Raw genomic sequence first — 19,339 nt, 5'->3', positions numbered from 1 at the left:
CGTTCTTTGTACACTGTGTAATATATATATTTATCTTTATACACTGTGACACGGATTTTAATAACTAGGAAATCTGCCTTCAGATCTTGCAGTAATAAGGATGTACCAAAACTAAGTCTGAAAAGGTTTTTCAGAGTTAATGAGTATATCTGAGAGGGCCATAGATATAATTCACTTTGATATAACCAAGACTTCTCTGCTGTTAAAAATAAAACTCTAAAACCAAAGAATATGCATTGATAATGACAAAAAATTTATATTTACAGGATTCTTGCTGCAAAGTCACTTTGAAGAAAGAAGAAGCATTCCTTAAAACAAAAGGCAAGAATATTATCATTATTAATGGGTCCTACAAAAGTCAGGTTTTCTTGGCAATAAAGGCTCACAACCTCAATGAACCTCAAGGATTGTGCAATTAAAGCCCCATACTGAATAACAGATGTTTAAAAACAGGTGCAAGGGAGGTGTGGGGAGTTTGCTGTTTTCCTATTAAAAGAGTGAAAAACCAGTGTTTTTTTGTGCCATGAATCATATCTGTGCTCCCAGGCACTCCTGAGTCTAGTTAAATGAAAATAAAGTTATGCAGGACATGTTCTACTGCACGTGTGGTGGCAAGGGCTGTGCTCACCCTTAGACAGGACACTCCTGTGTCACTCCACCCTTTAGAAATGAACCACACTTGGAGAGGTGGGATTGTCTCTAAAACCCAGCCAATCATTTACATGGAAACCTTTAATTTGAAAATCCCAGTATGAACAAAAAATTTACAAATAAAATGGGACTTTATAGTAGCATTTACCTGCTGAATGCTTTCAACACACACAGTTTGAGAACTGGTGACCAGAAAAGCTCCGTGGGAAACTCAGTTTTTTGATTCTCTTTAAGCTGAACCAGCTCAGTTTTGTAAATACCTGTTTGCAAGTGTTTATTAAAACACTTGGAACGTGACAGCAAGCACAGAGTGAAGTGTAAAGTTCATGTCAGGGGTAGAGATGTGTGATCTTGGTTCATGGAAGAGAGGAAATCTAATCCAGATTTCCACTTCAGCAAAGATGTAGCTCACTAATAACTTTTACAAATTGCAGGGAGATTCTTAGACAAGAAGTATTTACTGAAGATTTTCTTGCAAATTTGCCTGTCAATAAATGTTGGTTAGAAGATTCCTATTGAACAGAAGATAAATACTAAGTCAGAGGAGAGGTTTTTTATGATATTATGATGAGTTTTGAGGAGGCAAGTAGTAGATAGAAGACTTAAGCATTCAAAACAATTTAACATAGGAAATGTGTCTGTTCAATTAGTCTGGAAAAAGAGAATTTTAATTTAAAAGCATTGCTCAGTGGAGAGTCTAACTCTTGTCCCATTTATTATAAGAGGCACAGAAGTGTTTTTTATAGCATTGACTGGTATATTGATTAATTTCTAAAATTCATGTTCCACACCTAACAAATTGCCTTAGTCGGTGGCATCCCAAAAACACAGCAAGTTTTCTCAAGCAGTTCATCACACAACGGTTCTATCATGAGAATTCCAGTTCCTTTTGTTGGCACTCTGTTTTTCAGGAGGTGCCCAGAATAACAATGATGCAGAATAAGCACCAACCCCTCCAAAGCCAACCTGGGGAGCTGCAATTTAACTGAATGCTAATTGAGCACCCGGAATGGAAAACAAGAGGTCCAGAAAAAAAACAAAGGGAAGTATTTTTATCTTACAAAGAAAAAGCTGAAAAATCCCCGGAGGCAGAGAGCTCCCATCCATCCTGGATCTGGGGCTGAAGGTGACACCATATCCATTTTCACAGTATTTCCACCACGGGTGTGACAATGCACAGAGGAATCTCTGTGGCAGAGTGCTAACATCCATTTTCTCTGCTGGGAGAAGGAAATGAAATGCAGAGGTGTCAGGTCATGTAAAAACAACCTTTCAGTGCTGTTTAACAAGGTTCAGATGAAGTATATTGCATTAAAATGAGTCGCCTGCCAGCTGCAGAGCTGTGTTTTCACAACAAACAGCCCCTCACACAAAGTTATTCCAAAAGTCCCACTGATGCAAGGTGGAAAAGCAAACCAGGTTCTGCAGGAGCTGGGTTAATGTCAGCCAGTGCAGAGGGGACGAAGGCACACCCAGAACAGCTTGGGAGCAGATTTTGGCATGTCTGCATTCGGGTAGCACAGCAGGAATACCCAGAGGCCACCAGAAATTCTATCTCAGTTACTGACAACAATTTAAAATCCCATGATAAACCCAGTGCTTACAGCACAAGCTTGATGAAGTTTTGATTTCAAAGTCAAACTATGGAAATTTTCAAGCAGGTCTGGCCTGTAATGATGCTTTTCCCTTGAGGAAATGACCCAGACAATTACTGGCAAGGGGGAGAGCAAGAGCAGAGGAATTGGAGATGCACAGGAGATTGGAATGTAACACTGAAGGGATTTTCTTGTCCCAAAAAAGCTGACCAGAGCCAGGACAGAGCTCACTGGAGTCAATTTTTTGGCAGAAGGCAGGCAAGGATCCAGGTGCCAGAAGTCAGAACACAAGCACAGGTGATTGAATCGTGTGAAGGGGATGGAACAAAATCACAGGGAGAGAGGTGGGTAAAAGTGATCCTGCACTTTGTTAAGAAGCCTGTTGAGAATGTGCACTTTCTCCCTCCTGCCTGTACTCTTTCTGCATCACAGCAGCTGAAAAATCCAACAGTCATTAAAATCTCCATTCCATTTGATATAAAAAAGGAAATTAATGTCAAATGCTATGTGGGATGGAGGCTACAGCATAAGATACAATTTAAAGCTTAAAAAAACCAAGGGTGAATGGAGTAGACTGCCTTTACAAAGTTATAGAAAAGCAATTTCTTAGAGTTCAAACTCTTTTTTAGACATTTAATGAGGTAGGGAGGCTGAGCACTCACTCTGAGGATGCTTTAGGAGGGATACTGCAAGGACATTAAAATGTTTATGCTACACATGTATAAAATTGTTACATAACTCCCTGGATCATAACTAATAATATCCACTAACACCATTAAGGCAGGTGGACTTACTGCTGCTCTGCTTTTCCAATCAATCCTATTTTAGTTTCCTTGAATGAAGACAGACAAACCCAACTGCAGTTTCACAAAATTGAGGTGATTCTTTATTTTTCTACCCAATTCATTGTCACTCAAGACTTGCAGGGTCCTTTCTCTTGCCAGCTGCAGTCCTTGGCAGAAATGATGCTTTACTCTTAATTTAAAATGCCACAGGAATTGTGGGAAGGGGAGCTCAGGTAGCTCTTTAATACCAGCAATGAAAGTTAATATAAATGGACATAAACAACTCATTTTACTTGGGCTGAAATAAACTGTGGGGGAAGGAAAATGATTTCTCAGTTTCTCTTCGGTCTGCTGCTGAATTCCTTTTCTCTGAGTTGGTGCAAATTCACAATTCAAGGCTGGTTTTCCTGAATGTTCAGTAATTACTGTGAGCATGGATTTGGGAGTTTTGGGTGTTAAAAGAATGAGGGCTTGCATTTGTCTCACCTATGATTGATGGCAGACTTACAGAAATAGGAATTTAATCTAGATTTGTCATCTCATTGCACATGACTGAATGTAATTTTACTGCTGTCATCTGAAAAGTTATGCAATGTTTCAGCCTCAGTAGAAAATGACAGTATTTATAAAATACAATGCTATTTAATACTAGCCACAACTTTCTGAGAATATAATGCTAAAAATAAAGTTTCACCAAGCATTTTCTTACAAAAATGGGTTATTAGCAGATTTAGAATTAAATTATTTTATTGGAAGTTAGAATCAAAACAATGCTGTAGAAATTTATTTCTTTTAAAGACTTTAAAAAGTCTCTTTAAAAGAAACTTTTCCTAAAGAAGAGGAGGCAACTGATAAGGAAATGGGCAGTGTTTGTTTTCTTTGTGGCCTTCTGCTGAACTTGTTCTCTTTTCATGAGGGCATCTAAACCTGGCCTGCCCACTCAGAATGATGTCCAAAAGGTGTTGAACAAGGAAGAAAGAAATTCAGGTTTTGTGCATTGCATTAAACAGGTTAAAATCTTTTAGCACAATTCTGATATCATTTTCTTTCATTTCTGTATCAGCAGTGCTTTTTGTTGATATACCAAAGCATCTAGAACTTTCATTTGTCATTTCAAGGTGGTCAGGGACAGAAATTTTGCTATTTTTTTATGCTGTTTTCTGAGATGCAGTTCAAGTTTTGGCAAGCACTGAATAAAAGGAAGTAGTAAATTACAGGATTAGTTTTTTTAGCAGGGAACTTTTTGAAAAAGGGAAAAGAAGATCCCAGCTGAAGTGTGAATATATATAAAAAAAAATATGTCCTTTGTTCTATACATTCAGAATTTAAAGAGAAATTTCAGAAACCAACATTTAAGATTTTTGCCACTTTTGTCAAGTGTCACTGTAAACAGAGTGATTTGGCTTTTTCTGATACAATTATTAATTGCACGAAATAAGTGCTGCTTTGGCCATGTCTGAAGATCTTGGCGAGGCTGAGAGGCATAAATCTTTCATTTTCTGTGTCAAACCCTGCCCTGATCACAGTGGCTGGAGCCTCTGAGAGGAGATGAAGAGGAGCATACATGTCTTTGGAATGATTCTGCTCTCTGTGCCACGGGACTCAGCCCTGGCAGGAGGAAGCTCTGGGATACATAAACCAGGAGCCCACCTGGATGTGCCCTGATTTGGGATGCTGGGATCCAGCTGTCTCGGTGGTAATATCTTCTTTAATGCTTCAATGAGCCTGCTCTCCCAGAGATGAAAATGCATGTGTTTGACACGCTCCTCTGCTTGGCTGGTTGATCAAAATAGATTTTTCTCAGCCTTTTTTCTCACTCATCTTTTCATGGGTATCATTATCCATTACTTAAAATTTTTTTCTGAAGCTTCATTCCCAAACTTATTTGAATATGCCTGTATAATCTACACAAAGCAGGGTCCTTTTGGACATGTGATAAAAAATTAATGGGGCTTCACATTTTTTAACAGTTGGCTCCAGCTGCTGGATTTCTTCCTGTATTAAAATCACTTAAAATCTCTTTTCAGTTCTGTTCAGAAGGCAAATTATCTAGGAAGGGTAGACAAAGCAAAACCGGCAGATTGAGTATTTCCTGGTGAGATGTGTGTATTTTAAAATATGCAGTTCGGGGAGGCAACATATAAAACATGCATAATCTATTCTAATGAGATTCCAGAAAGTTCCATTCCCAGATGTGAAATGTTTGGGAGTGATAGGAAGGAATGTGCAGCCTCAGATGGGAGCCTGTGAAATTAAGGGGGAGTTATCTGTGCAGTCCAGAACAAAATGTACCTGTTACTGTCCACACTGCTCGTACTGCAGCGTAGGGAAAATGTCCTTTTTTAATTAAAATAAAAGAAGAACAAGAAGCTGAGCCATGTTTTACTAAATATCCCATATTGCACTGTAAAATCACCGTGGCAGAGAGAGTTCCTCTTCCTCTGATTCCCTTTCCAGCCCAGTGTAACAGAAGGGAGGAGGAATAGAAATTCTGTTCCCAATATTTTGGAGGCTGAAAGATGTTAATGGATTTTTTTTCTGGCATTAGGCAAATAGTCTGACAAGACAATGAATCATTTTTAAAATCTCTGCTCCCACAGTGTAAGAGCAGAACACTTCTGTGTTCTGCACATTTTAAAATTTACAATAAGATAAATGATGCTCTAAGAGGAGTGATTATTTGGCTCAGAATTGTACTATCCTTTTCAGTTACAATTTATTTTCAAAATATTTGGAATACTTACATGATGATAGGTAGTGTCCTGGTTTGGCATCATATTTACTAATATATTGCTGGTGTTCTGTTAATTAATCCATCTTTTCTAGTTGTCTGAACCTAAAAAAACCTTTTGAACATTATTTAGGACATTATATACTGTGAACATAGAATTCCACAGGCAAATGAAACAGATACCAGATCTATTCACATCAGACAGTCCAGCAGAAAGAGCCACAGCCCTGAATAATCCAAAATTTGAGAATGCAAATGAGAGATTTCTTCAATGGGACACCTGGAGCAGCTGATGATGGGTATTGAAATGTGAGTTGTATCTGGAGTCTTTGGGTTATTTTTCTGGGGTTTTATTTAGGTTTGAGTGGTTTTGGTTGGGTTTTTCTGGGGTTGCATAAGGGCATTTCTAGCACTGCTAAAGGAAACGTGAGAAAACAACAAAGATTCTGCCAAAAAAGAGCAAACATATTACATCTTGTAATACTACATCTTTTATCTGTCCTTTGGCACAAGCTGGAGTTCAGTGGGATGTCAGACACAGAACTGAATTTGATTTCCTGAGTGCCTCTGCCAGTGAAGCAGGACCAGCCAGTCCTGTCCCTGGGTGCTGTTTAAGTGATGAGCTTCCAGTGGATACCCTGAGAGAGGATCCAAACTTCCACATCAATTCCTGTTCCCACCTGAGGCACAATATTGCTGCCAAGCTCCAGGGATACTCCTGAAGTCACCTTGTGATTTGAAATTATGCTACATAACTTTTAAATCACAGCATATAAATAATATTAAAACAACAACAACAAAAAAAATAGTCTGCTGACTTTATATTACAGTTATATCAACATCACAGCCAGCAGGAAAATCCCTCCTTTCATGGCTTACCATCCTCTCTTCTCCCTTTTTTTTGCCCATATACCTTCTTGTGAGATGCTGCTGTGGTAAAAATTAGCCCTCATTTTTAAAAGATAACTGCAAACTGTAAAGAATTAAGAACAGCAATTACTGTGGGAGCTGAGTAAGAGGCAGCACTTAAAGGAGGAGAAGCAAATGAATCAAAACAAAAACCACCTTTTTTGTTGCACCAACCTCTGTGGCCACGGTTTGCAGGGACTGAAGTGCCTTTTATAATTCTCCAACGTGGTCCTACTGTAAGCAATCAATACCTGGGCTGGGGGAAGTTTATCCCTTTGACCAAACCTGTAAGATTGATCACCTGCACCACTGCTATTTTTAGGAATAATTCATCAAGGTTGTACAGACACCTTGTTGCCTACAACAACATAAACACTTCTGAAACCTCCCCTCTCCTCCTCATCACAGTCAATCTTGCTTCAGCCTTTTGCAGTTTGGAAAGGATTAATCTGTGGGGGCAAACAAGGCAAGGACAGGGTGTGCTGACAAGCCTCAAACCCACAGGAGCCATTTCACATCTCCTAATAAAATCAGAAAGTCCCTGGGTGAGCCAGGCCAGGTCTCTGCAGGGGCAGCTGAAGGGGTTCCCCAGTTTGCTGCAGTTCCAGGAGGCAGCAGAGCAGCTGCAGAGTGATTATTGCCTGTAATTCCTTATGATCCTCAGGGTAGAACTTGTCCCACCCTATTCCTTCTTGTCCCACCCTATTCCTTCTTGTCCCACCCTATTCCTTCTTGCCCCAGCCCATTTTTTCTTACCCACTTGTTCCCAAAAGCTGGAGGAAAGCAAGCTGGGATTTCTCAGGCTCTTTGCTGGAAGGCAGCAGGAAAGGGGGATCTGGATCCTGGAGAGGGATGGAGATAACAAGGCTGCTCCCAGAACACAGGAGAGATCCTGCAAAGTCCAGGAGAGGGATAAAAGGATTTATCTCATTGAAATGTGGGAGGGGAAAAGGATCTTAAAAACCAGATTGATGGGATAGGCTGGAGAAGAGGGAAATCCAGAACTCTAAACACTCATAAACTTGTGAAGTTTCTGGCAGCCCCTTGAACCTGACTGACCCTTATTTAACAGAAGCTCTGTAATTCCTCTGTGCTTTTGTGTCCTGCCTTTCATCCACAACACTGCCTGAAATTCCAGGGCTGTCTGATACTCCTCCTGCATGGAACATCATTGTTCACTCACTCCTCTGCTAACTGCTCCTGTTCTCCAGCTCCCTTTGAATTTTGCATAATTGCAGAGTTTCCCCAGCCCTTAGCACACACCTGGGAGCCCTCTCGCTGTGAAAGGACCATTCTGGCATTCATTCCCCACCTCTGCTTCCCCTGCGTTCCAGAAGAAATAAATAGATCGAGCTACAATTAAAACTAACAAAGTCATGTGGGCTTGCCTGTGTTCCTGAAAGCATTTTCCATGGACTCAAGACTCACAAAACTTGTTGAGAAAGAGGAGCAAAATTATTTGTTAACTGCAAACCAGGACAGAATTCCCCTGCTCTAATAAAATGCAGCTGACTCTGCTGCACCTTTTTCAGAGAAAAAAAAAAAAAAAAAACCACCTAAAATCCATATTCTTGTTTACCAGATTTCTTTCTGAGCCATGGAAATTACTGTGAATGAATATGAAAATGACAACAGAGAAATTGGATGTTCTGAGATGGGAGCTCAGAGGCAATTCCAGCTGCTCTTTTAACAAGAAAAGAATGTCAGATTTCTCACTGTGTGATTATACAGGCATTCTAGACAATTTTTATTTGTTCTTGGTTTAGAATTGTGTTTCTAAAGTTGATTTATGTCTGAAACTGTTTGCTGATGTTAGGCAGACCAATTCAAAAGAATAAATTCTTGTGGCTTGGGAAGCTTCAGTGCAGAATGTTTAATGGTTGATTATTGTGGATCATTAAACTCCTTTCTGGAATAGTGTTAAACTGCTGTATGGAGGGGTGTTATTGGTCTGAATTAATTTCATGTGTACTGGAACCAGATGGGATGATTTCCTAAGGGATGTATTGATTACCTTATTTTTCTGTGATACTTTAAAAATTTTTGTTTTAAAAGTGTTCACAAGCAAAGCTTTTTGTACTTATCTTTTTCTACAGAAAGAAATGGAGTTAAAATTACTCCTTTAACCACAGCAGAGAATTTCTTTGTCTTTATGGATGTTCTGTGTTATTGGCAGTTCTCTGTTGACCTCCCTTTCAACTCTGAAACTAGTTTTACTATGGAAGTTAAAGAAATTATGATTTAATTATAACCTGTGAGACAACATGGATTATTTTGAAACTGCATGACAATGAAACAGTGATAATTACACAGTAATTTGTGTTACAAACCTGCCATGTCCACATGGTAACAGATCTTGCCATGTGCATCTTGAGAGAAACATCACTGCTGCTCAACATAACCCAGGCTGGTGAGTGTGATAAAATGGGAATACATTGAAATAACACAGGGGAATATGTTGAAAATAATACATGAAATAACATACATGGGAATGCATTGAAAATAAATGAAATAACACAGAGGAATACATTGAAATAACACAGGGGAACAAATAGAAAATAACACATGAAATAACACATGGGAATACATTGAAATAACAGGGGAACACAGAAAATAACACATGAAATAACATACATGGGAATACATTGAACTTAATAAATGAAATAACACAGAGGAATATGTTGAAAATAATGCATGAAATAACACACATGGGAATACATTGAAATAACACATGGGAATACACTGAAAAAAATAAATGAAATAACAGAGGGGAATACATTGAAAATAACACATGAAATAATATACACAAGAATACCGTGAAAATAATATGTGAAGTAATATATATGGGAATATATTGAAATAACACATGGGAATACATTGAAAAAATAAATGAAATAACAGAGGGGAATATACTGAAAATAATACATGAAATAACATGCATAGGAATACATTGAAATAACACACATGGGAATACATTGAAGTAACATATATGGGAGTGTATTGAAAATAATACATGAAATAATACATGAAATAACATATATGGGAATATATTGAAAATAACACATGAAATAGCACACATGGGAATACATTGCAATAACACAGGGGAATACAAGGAAAATAATACATGAAATAACACGTGGGACTACATTGCAATAACCCAGGGGAGAGCTGTGTTCATGTCACAGCCAGACAATTCAGGCCTTGAGGCTTTGTAATTCCTCTGAGAAATAAATTATCAGGGGAAGAGGCTGTAATTTAGTGAGGGTTGTGAAGGAAGAGGGAATCCAGTGGTTCTCTTCAGGCAGGGCTGCAGACCCTAAATTCTGCTAAATTCTGCTAGGATGAGGGAATTAGTAACTGAGGAGAATATTCTAATATTATTCTAACCTGCTTCAGGTTAACCATTTTACTCTTTCTTCCACTCCAACATGAAAAATCTTAGGAGGGCAAACCATTGCTAACACTGTGTTTTTATTTTTGATTTCTGCAGCAAGAAGCAAAGAAAATTCTGTCAGCTTAATCAGCCAGTATTATGTAAATGTGGGGGAAATTACAGTAGTTGATGTTTGAAGAGGGTTGTCAGCAGTGAAAGTGTTCATAATGTTTGATAAAGTTATGGGGGTTTTTTTTGCAAACAAGTAAAAATAAAGCATGCATCACCACAATTTTCCATCCATTTAAGTTTCAGATTCCCAGTGAAACTCCAACTCAACTGTACCAAGTTTTATCCAATCAGTGCAAGTAGCTGACCAGTGTTTAGTGCTAGTGTAATACATTTTTGTATTAATTTTGTTCACTCTTTTCAACTATTGAAAAAATAACGAACAAAAGGAAGGAGGGGGGAAAAGCTGGAACTGCATTAGCTGAGGTGGAGGCATTTTGTGCCCAAGGAATGGTGTGTTGACATAGAAGAGAGCAGAAAATGTGGACCTCCTAATCTTCATCTGGAGAGGGATGTTTGGTGGTGATGGCTGCATTGTGTTCTTTTTGTGACATGGCCCTGAAGTCCCAGAACCCGTGAGATTTATCAGAGGTTCAGAAATAAATAACCACAGTGGCTTGAACTGCTACAAATGGAATGCATCAGAATAAGCTGGAGTTACCTATGGCTTGTAGAATTCAATGCAAAACCTGGAAAATGAGAACAAAGGAGTGGGAAAAGTGCAGTATTTCCATCACTGGATGTTAAAAATGAAGAATCACAGAAGGGTTTGGGTTGGAAGGGACCTTTAAGCCCATCCAGTGCCACCCCTGCCATGGCAGGGACACCTCCCACTGTCCCAGGCTGCTCCAGCCCCATCCTGGAACATTCCAGGGGTCCAGGGGCAGCCCCAGCTCCTCTGGGCACCTGTGCCAGGGCCTCAAACAGACACACAGGATCTCTGTGCTGATGAGTACAGCAGAACTCTTGCTGATTTCACAGCAAAAAGTAGAATAAGATGAAGTTTTTCCTACTGAAAGACACTTGCACTGCACTTGGGAATACCTGGCTGCCCACACAGAAATCCCAGTTTAACCAGGATCCTGTCCTGGGATTCAGAACTAGTGACTTTCCCTGTTTCAATAGTCCTACACCCTGCTGAGTACACTTCTGTTTAAGCATCTCTGAAAAAGAATTACCTCATGAATCATTACATTGAATTTCAACCTAGAAATCTTTTTAGTGTAATTCAGTGAACTTTGATTTTTCATTAGTCTAGAATTGGAAGCTGAAAAGTAGTAGCATGTATAATTGCATGTCACAGTGCCTGTAATATACCTTACTTGCAGGTGTATTTCCTTGATTTTCTTTTTGGTGTTGTAGGGTACCTGTATTGTTTTGAAATAGAAAATAGTACTTCTGAGGTAACGTGCATAAAAGGAATTATTTCATGTACTGAGCTGCTCTGGATGGAATTCTTGTCTTCTTTAGAATTGCTTGAGCTAACTTACAGCTCTGTTGGTTGACATATATCAACAAAAATAGATGCAGACAGTCAATTATTTGAATTATGCTCAAAGGTATTCTCATCTCTGTTTTATAAGAAAAGAAACTTGAATGGAGCAGAGCTTTTCCTCTGCCAATTACTGCTGTGCAGACTCCTGAGAGGAAGAAGCTATTCAAACCAGGATTTTGGGGTTTGGTTTGTTGTAGTTTGTTTCGTTTCTCACATTGCTGTCAAAAATCAAACCTGTGAGAACATCAGATTAATTTAGGGGTAAAAAGTGCACTGACTTCTTCCTTTTCATCTGAACAGAGTCCTGCAAAAAATAGTGTATAAAATACACTAAATGGTGATGCTGCTTCTGAGAGAGACAAGAAAAATTTTAGGTGGAGATCTTAAAGGGCTTTTTGCATTTCCTATTTAAAATGTCAATGATGCTTTCTGAAAACCAGAACCTTGGACAGTAAACGCTGCAGAGCAGGTGGAAGTTTTTGTTTCCTGGAGTGACCAATCTGTGCTCACTCCCGTTTCTGAGCATTTTCTGCTGTCCCCAGACAAGCAGATTTGGGATTGATGAGATCAGGGGGATTGCCTGTCCCTGCTTGGGAATGAGGGAATTGTGCATCCCATTAGGATTTTGCTTTGACAGAGAACTTACAGGCACTCATGATGCAATTTTCATGTTGAGAACACATTCCCCACTCTTACACAGTCAATAATTTTAATAAACTATACAACAATTTTGCACTTTACAGTTTTTTTCTTTTAATGTGTCTACAAGCTTGATTTACTGTAAGGTAAAGGGCCTTCCTCTTCTAGATCACCAAGATATTTCTTTATGTTCATAATGAAAGCAGCTGGATTTTTTCAATCTTTTGTGTTTGGTGGCTGGAAGTTAACCTGGCTATCTGTGTTTGGGAGAATAAAGGAAAATCTCTGAACACAGTGATAGCAAATACAGCTGCCAGCTGTAATGCATTTTTAAGATAAAGATGCGAGGGGAAAAGAAAGAATCTTTAATAAAATTAAGGGTTTATCAAGCCTTGTTCTTGGGTTGAAAATTATGTTTCTTATATGTGATTTGCATGCTATAAACTGCTATCAATTATTGAAAATAATTCCTGGCTCCACAGTTACCTACTTCTGCTCAAATTGACTTGTCAAATATTTGACATTCAGATTATTCTCTCTGTTTGAGTGCAACTGCAGAGAATGTTATGGAAAAATACATGCATTCAGAAATCCAGGCTTTCCACTGGAATTTCATATTAACATTTTAATATAGATATCTTAATGCTTTCAAAGCACAGAGTAAAGAAAAACAAGGTAAACTAACATAGCTTCTGCTGGTGACCAACATACTAGCTTAGGTGCTGAAAATTGGTTTTCCAGATTATCAAAGGACAAAGTTGCAAAGCACCAGGTGTTCTTTAGTTTAGTGCAAAATGGAGTTGATTGCTGTTCTGGCTGCTTTCCTGATTTTCATAGTCTTCATTAGAATAATCTAATAAATAGCAAGCTGAATCAGCATTTTGATTAAGGAGAATATTCTAATAATAAATTAATAGGCTTTTTACTTTTGAGCAAAATAGCAGCCAGAAAACTCTTAAAGCTTTTGTTTCTATGAGCCTTATCTTCCCAGGCAGGTTCTGGAGCTCCCAGATTTTCTTCATTTGGCTGCAGCAGGAGGATAAACTGCATTCCACAGCAGCTCTGCTATTTAATATTGCCCTTAAGAACAGAAAGCTCAAGCTGGAAGCTTCTAGAAAAACACCTGTAATGAGCAGAGCAGTGTAGGTTTATGAAATGAAAACTATTTACTTAAACAACAAATCAAAACCAGCAACTAGGTCCCAATTAAATCTCTGATTGAAATGAGTAGAGGTGCTCATTTGGACAGGGTGAGAGCATTGATATGTTACCCCTTTGTTATTCTCTTATAAACCTCTTGGTATTTAAATAGCATGCTAATAAAGCAGACTTTAAGAAAAAATACTGGCAAGAATAGGAAGGGTTTGGGGGAGTGCTGTTAGTGATCATTTCCACTCCTTCTGCCACCATCAGGAACCTTTAATACGTTTCCCACAGTCCTGAGCTAAGGTATTTTTCTGTCTCCTTCTGGTTTACAGTTTCTTGTGCCACAGTGCTCCCAAATCTTTCCTTCTAATTCTCTTTCCCCTGGGAAATAATAAAGGCTGTTTTGTTATCCTAACTTAAAAGCAATCAATGAAATTAAAATGAACTGTCATCTAACAGAAGTGCAAATGCAATCTGCCTTAGTCATTTCCCTGCCCTTGCTCATCAGCAGATACCCTCAAAGAGCTCTCTGCATACAAGATTGCCTTCTATTTATCTCTGTTTATCTCTCTAGTTCATCTCTCGAGTGCAGTGATTCCTCCTGATTCTTCACAAACCCTACCAGACTTACCTCAGTAATTTAGGATGATGCTCTATGACTTTCACCCAAAAAAAAAAAAAGCATTAAATATTTCTGACAGTCAGAGCAACGAGATGCTGGGCAGATAAAAAATCACCAACAAATTATTCCTCAGAAAAATAGACTCTAAAGATAGAATATAGAGATAATCTCATTTCAGCTTATTAATTATGCCTTGTAAGCAATGAATCAAATCACTTTGCTGTATGATACAATTACTGCTGTAATTTGTAGTCATTACAGCTTGCACTGAGGTATAATTGTGTAATTCATTTTCTGCAGGTTATTGACAGAGAAGGTCTTAACAACTTCAGCATGGAGGCTTTGGGTTTGCTACAGTTTAATTTGCAGATCATTAGCACAATAGACCTAATAGCTTGCTGTGTCTACCCATCAAGGAGTTATTTATGTTTGGAGCAGGCACAAAAGAGAAATATTAAGAAGAGATTGGAGGTAGAGACATTATTACCTTGTTCTCCTTACAGTCTCTAGGTTCTGCTGCATCAGTCCTGGGCAGATTTAATTCTCTGGTCAGCTGTATTTTCTAGCAGGTCGTTTGAAGATGAGGTGGCTTTCCAGCCTGCAGTGAATTATTCCAATTAACAAGTTAATATTTTGGCATAGTCATCTGCATCTGATTAATGTTCATTAAATCAGTCGTGATTTGATTGAAATAGATTTTTAAGTGTCAACCTTCCCATTTAAATGGAGCACAAGAAGTGCTGCTCCTGCTGACATCTGCCATGGAATAAAATATAATAAATAAGTCATGTTCCTATTGTGGTTTTTTGGTCTGGTTCTGCTAAATGTATATCCTGACTGTTATTCATGGTGGCTTTTGATTTTTTGGTTCGTTTTCCTTTTTATTTCTTTTTTTTTTTCGCCTTTCAGGTGTCTCTATAGTATTTTAAGAGTGATTACTTTTATATTTATTCCAGCTCCTTCTTAAATAAATGGCTGTGCTTCTAAGTTATTGTGAGCACAATTATTCATAATAAATGTAAAATGAGATTAAATGTGCCCACTGAGGTGAAGGGGACAGAAAGAAAAAAATCTTGTATTTGACCCAAGCAACAGCACCCAGGAAATTTGTATTGAGGATTATGAAAAATATCATATCCTGTATGGAAACCATGATTATTTTTCCACACTTCTTGCCATTCCTTTTAATTGACTATTCTCAATTAGCATGTTTTCACGCAGTCATAATTGCCACACCCTATCTCCTGAGAGCTACATACATCTTACACTATATTTAAGAAAATGATAAGAAATTATATTCCTTATTGTTGGCATGAGACTTCTTTTTTAAACTACTCTTTAGGGGGAAAAAAAATCTTTTTAAAAGTTTCCATCAGGGCCTGCAACCAAATAAAGTTCTTCCATTCTTTTTCTTGATACAAACTTTATCCTCAGAATGCAGAATTCAAATTGTAGAGCCTCGGAAATTCTTTGAAAAAATAATAATGGCAAATGTTGCTATGGTTACAGAGCCATTCCCATTTGCTTTGCTTTTCTGCCTCAGTAATGAAAGTGGAATGAGGGATTTTTATTCCAACTGTCTGTACCATGCTTTGTAGGAGAAATGCATATCCCACTAAATATTCTCCATTAATTTTTGAAACCAGAATGTTTTGGGGGTTGGTATTTCTCAAGCTGTTTTCCCCTGTTTTCTTATTAAAGTTGATTAAAGACAAATATAATCTTAAAAGCTGCAGCGAAAATGCGAGTTTTGCTCACAATTCCACTTGGATAAAGGACAGACTCAATTTCCATCCTTCCCCAGTCTAACACCCCTTGGGTATAAAATTCTGAGCTCGAGCTGCCTTAATTTACTGAGTTACCTTATTCTCAGGAGTGCCTGGCACTGGAGTTTTTATTTTAAGATTGAAGCACAGGATATCCTTAAGATTTCTCAAGCTGATGTGGAACAGATAAAGTAGTGCTTTGGGATGTTCAATTTTATCCCTCTGGGTTGCTGGTTTTTTTTTTAGTTGTACTTTTGTGATCAACTTGCAGTTCCTTGTCCTTCCAATAACACAAACCCCCGTGCCCCCAGAAAAAACCTCACAATGCTTCACTTCCCAAGACACTTCCCTCACTGCCATTTCTGCTGTGGCAGAACTGAAATGTCTGGGGAAAGTCTCCTGATTTTCTTATCAATAAAAACATTATCAGCAGCTTTCCCTGAGGATGGAAATCCATCTGGGAGCAGGGGGAGACAGCTGATGTGGCATCACTGAGGCCAGAATCACCCATGGGGCTGCTCCAGTCCTGCTGCAGAGGGCTTTTTGGGAAAAGATTATGCAAATAAAGGCTGCACTGCACAGAAACACACCAGAGATTGTGCAGCGGGTTCAGGATTTTGGTTTTTTTTCCTCAAAACCCCATTTGGGATGAGAGCAGGGCTGCATTTTCCAGAAGGTGAAGTCCTGCACCACTTCAGAGAGCCCCAGCAGGGTGAGGTTCTGTGCTGGCTGTCTCAATAGCACAAACATTTGGAGGCAGCAGGGCCCTCATTAATGTTTTCTGATACTTTTTTAGTAACAAGCAGTTCTCGGTAGCTCCCAGTTTTGCCAAGCAGCTATGTGAATTTTTTCACTCTGCATGGCTTTTCTAGATTTTCAGACACACACCCACACAGAGCCAGGTTCCCTGTGATGCTTTGCTCCAGTTTATTTTGTTATTTCAGCCAAAGCAACTAAGAGTTAACCTAAGGAGGCAGTATATTATTGTGTTTTGTTTTTGGTTTTGTTTTTTTTTTAATGTTGGGGTCTATTTTTACGCTGGATTTTAGTTTCCCTTCATTCTCTCAAGCCTTTGATTTTTGGAAAACCTAGACTTTGCTGCAGAAACTACACTCGATGGATGTTAGCACTTATCTGCTTTTGCTTGCCCATGAAAACCCCTCCACATTTTCTAAACCACAAGACTAAGAACTCCAGCTAATTCTTGGATGGCTACATTGGTAGTGAAGCCGAGCCCTTCACAAGGTTTTTGGGTTTTTTTGCCTGGATATTGTCTGTTCTCACACAGCAGCTGCATGTGCAGACTCTCAATGAACCTGCTCGGACTGGGCAGGAGGAAAGGGAAAATCTGGGAATTTGGAATTTGCCATCCTGGGCTGCAGCAGCTGCTTCAGGGTGGAAGGAGTGGCAAGGCCAGGGTCCTCATAAGACAGGAAAACTGGACAGGACGAACACAGGTCGAACCAATATGGTCAATGCAACGTTCTCTGTTTATTCAAGAGAAGATGGCAGCTTATATACACTTCTGTATAGTTTACAGTTTGCAAAGGCACTCTGATGGCCACACTAACATTGTTTGCCTTTGCCTTAAGGTGGTCAGGCTTTTCACACTGCAGCTCTACCCTAATTCACACTCAGATCACTCATTACTTTGTAGTTATCTTAACATAATTTCTAACGTTGCCACAACTGAATTCTTACTGCGTCAAAGGCTCCGAGGCCCCACCAAGGCCTGGTCTGAGGGGCAGCTCAGTGCTCACTCCTGACATAAATCATGTCCTCTATCTCAGAAATTCTGTAACTCCTGACATAAATCATGCCCTCTATCTCTCACAAATTCTGCATCAGAGTGGGGCAGAAAGAGGGCTGGGAGCTGGAGCTCCTCTGAATCCCCCGCTGAAAAACCAGGCAGATCCGAATGTGGACACTGTGCAATATCACAATCTAAAAATTGCTTAAAGAGTCCAAGTGACTTGGTGCCTACAGCTCCTTTGACAGAAAAAGTCATTTATTCAAGGGACAGAAGCCTAAAAGTGCAACAGCTGCCGTGCCCTTGGGCTGGGAATTTGAGTTTGAGAGGCATTTGAGTTTGAGTTTGAGGACACGGAGCAGTTTGTGATGGAGATCTAAAGCTGCTCAGATTGCTCAGATTTCCTGCTCGCTGCTGACAGCACAGAACTGGGGATGAGAGGACCTTTGTGATGTGCTGGCAGAGCTCGAGACTTTTCAGCACTGTAAAGAAAGAAATAAGTGGGTTTTTTTCTTTCTTTTTGCACAGGCAGTTGACTGGGCTCTTGAGAAATGGGGTGGAATGGAGGAGAGGCATTGCAGGAATTTTAGAAATGGAAGTTAAAAGTTGAGATTCCAGGAGGACTGCAGATAGGAAGGTGAGTGAAAAAGGGCTGAAAGGAGTCTGGTATTTCAGGAGGGAGAGGTGGGGGACCCATGAGATTCTCAGACTGCAGCTGACAGAATAAACATTGGGGAGAGCAGAAAAAAGCTCAGGAAAGAACACAGGAGAATGAATTTTTCAAATTTCAGAAAGAAGAGTGTATCCACATAAGAATCTGGATTTAGAGTTGGAAAACAGCAGACAAATAAGCCACTAATAGTGTCACACCCAAAATCACCTGTGCCAGGGAAGAGGGTTTATAATTTCCTGCTGCTCCTGTAGAATTACTTAGATTATTATTATTGTTGTTGTTATTATTATCCAATATTTAGCTTTGTTTCTTAAGTGAGAGCCAAATTATAAATTCCTTGAGTCTTTTCAAATTACAAAGTAACAGAAGTGGGTTAATCTGGAGTACACATGATACTCACTGCTCAGGGTTTGCCCTCAAAAGCACAGAAATGGACACTGGAGCCTTGATAGACAACTACAGACCTAAATCTTGACTGGAAAGCCCCTGTAATATGCTTGAAAAAAAAAAAATAAATAAAGCCATTTTTGTCCAAACATATTATGGAGGCTGCCTTAAACAATAAATGTTTCTGATTCTTACTTGCTAACACTGTCAAAGAATTTGGACAGTCTGTGCAACATCATAATCTAGGAATATTTTAAAGATTCTGAGTAGCTTGGTGCCTAAAGCTCCTTTGACAGAAAAAGTAACTTATTCAAGTTTTAGTTTTGTATTTCTGTGAAATTTATCTTCAAATATTTGACTGAAGTTTTGAGACGTCTCTCTTGATTTCATGAGATGTGAAACATTTAATTAAAATTGACTTAAAATCTAAAGAAATACATGGAGAACTGGTTCAGATAACTTAAACATGGGGTAGGGAAAGACTTTATATATTTGCATATTTTATTACTGGATATAAAAAGCAATTTTTCAAATAAATGCCAGTTCTTCTGAGCCTTCTACATTTATCTGCAGAAAGATCAAACAGAGTATGAAATTTCAGAATGCTCTGACTTTCTAAGCTGCACTAAAAATATTTTTGTTCTGGCTGTCCAATGGAAGTTACTGGAGGATGTTCTGTGATTTAATTGGTCTCTACTGGTTTTATGCTCAAAGGACAGTTTCTTTCAGATAGCTGGCAAAACTCTTG

At 38.9% G+C, this 19,339-nt stretch overlaps 1 long non-coding RNA gene across 1 annotated transcript in view; it reads right to left on the bottom strand.

The window, feature by feature from the left end:
* LOC144247121 (uncharacterized) overlaps nucleotides 1-19,339 on the bottom strand; it is a 218,174-nt gene that overhangs the window by 145,575 nt on the left and 53,260 nt on the right. Inside the window, exons 9-10 of the long non-coding RNA XR_014952393.1 lie at nucleotides 14,503-14,613; nucleotides 1,713-7,563 (exon numbers count right to left, since the gene is read on the bottom strand). This is a non-coding gene — a long non-coding RNA (uncharacterized LOC144247121). The remainder of the gene's footprint in view (nucleotides 1-1,712; nucleotides 7,564-14,502; nucleotides 14,614-19,339) is intronic.

This window comes from Lonchura striata, chromosome 4A, assembly GCF_050655825.1.
Source record: "Lonchura striata isolate lonStrDom1 chromosome 4A, ASM5065582v1, whole genome shotgun sequence".
NCBI lineage: Eukaryota > Metazoa > Chordata > Aves > Passeriformes > Estrildidae > Lonchura > Lonchura striata.
Note: the sequence above shows the minus strand (reverse complement) of the source record. Positions and strands in the feature narration are given on the sequence as shown.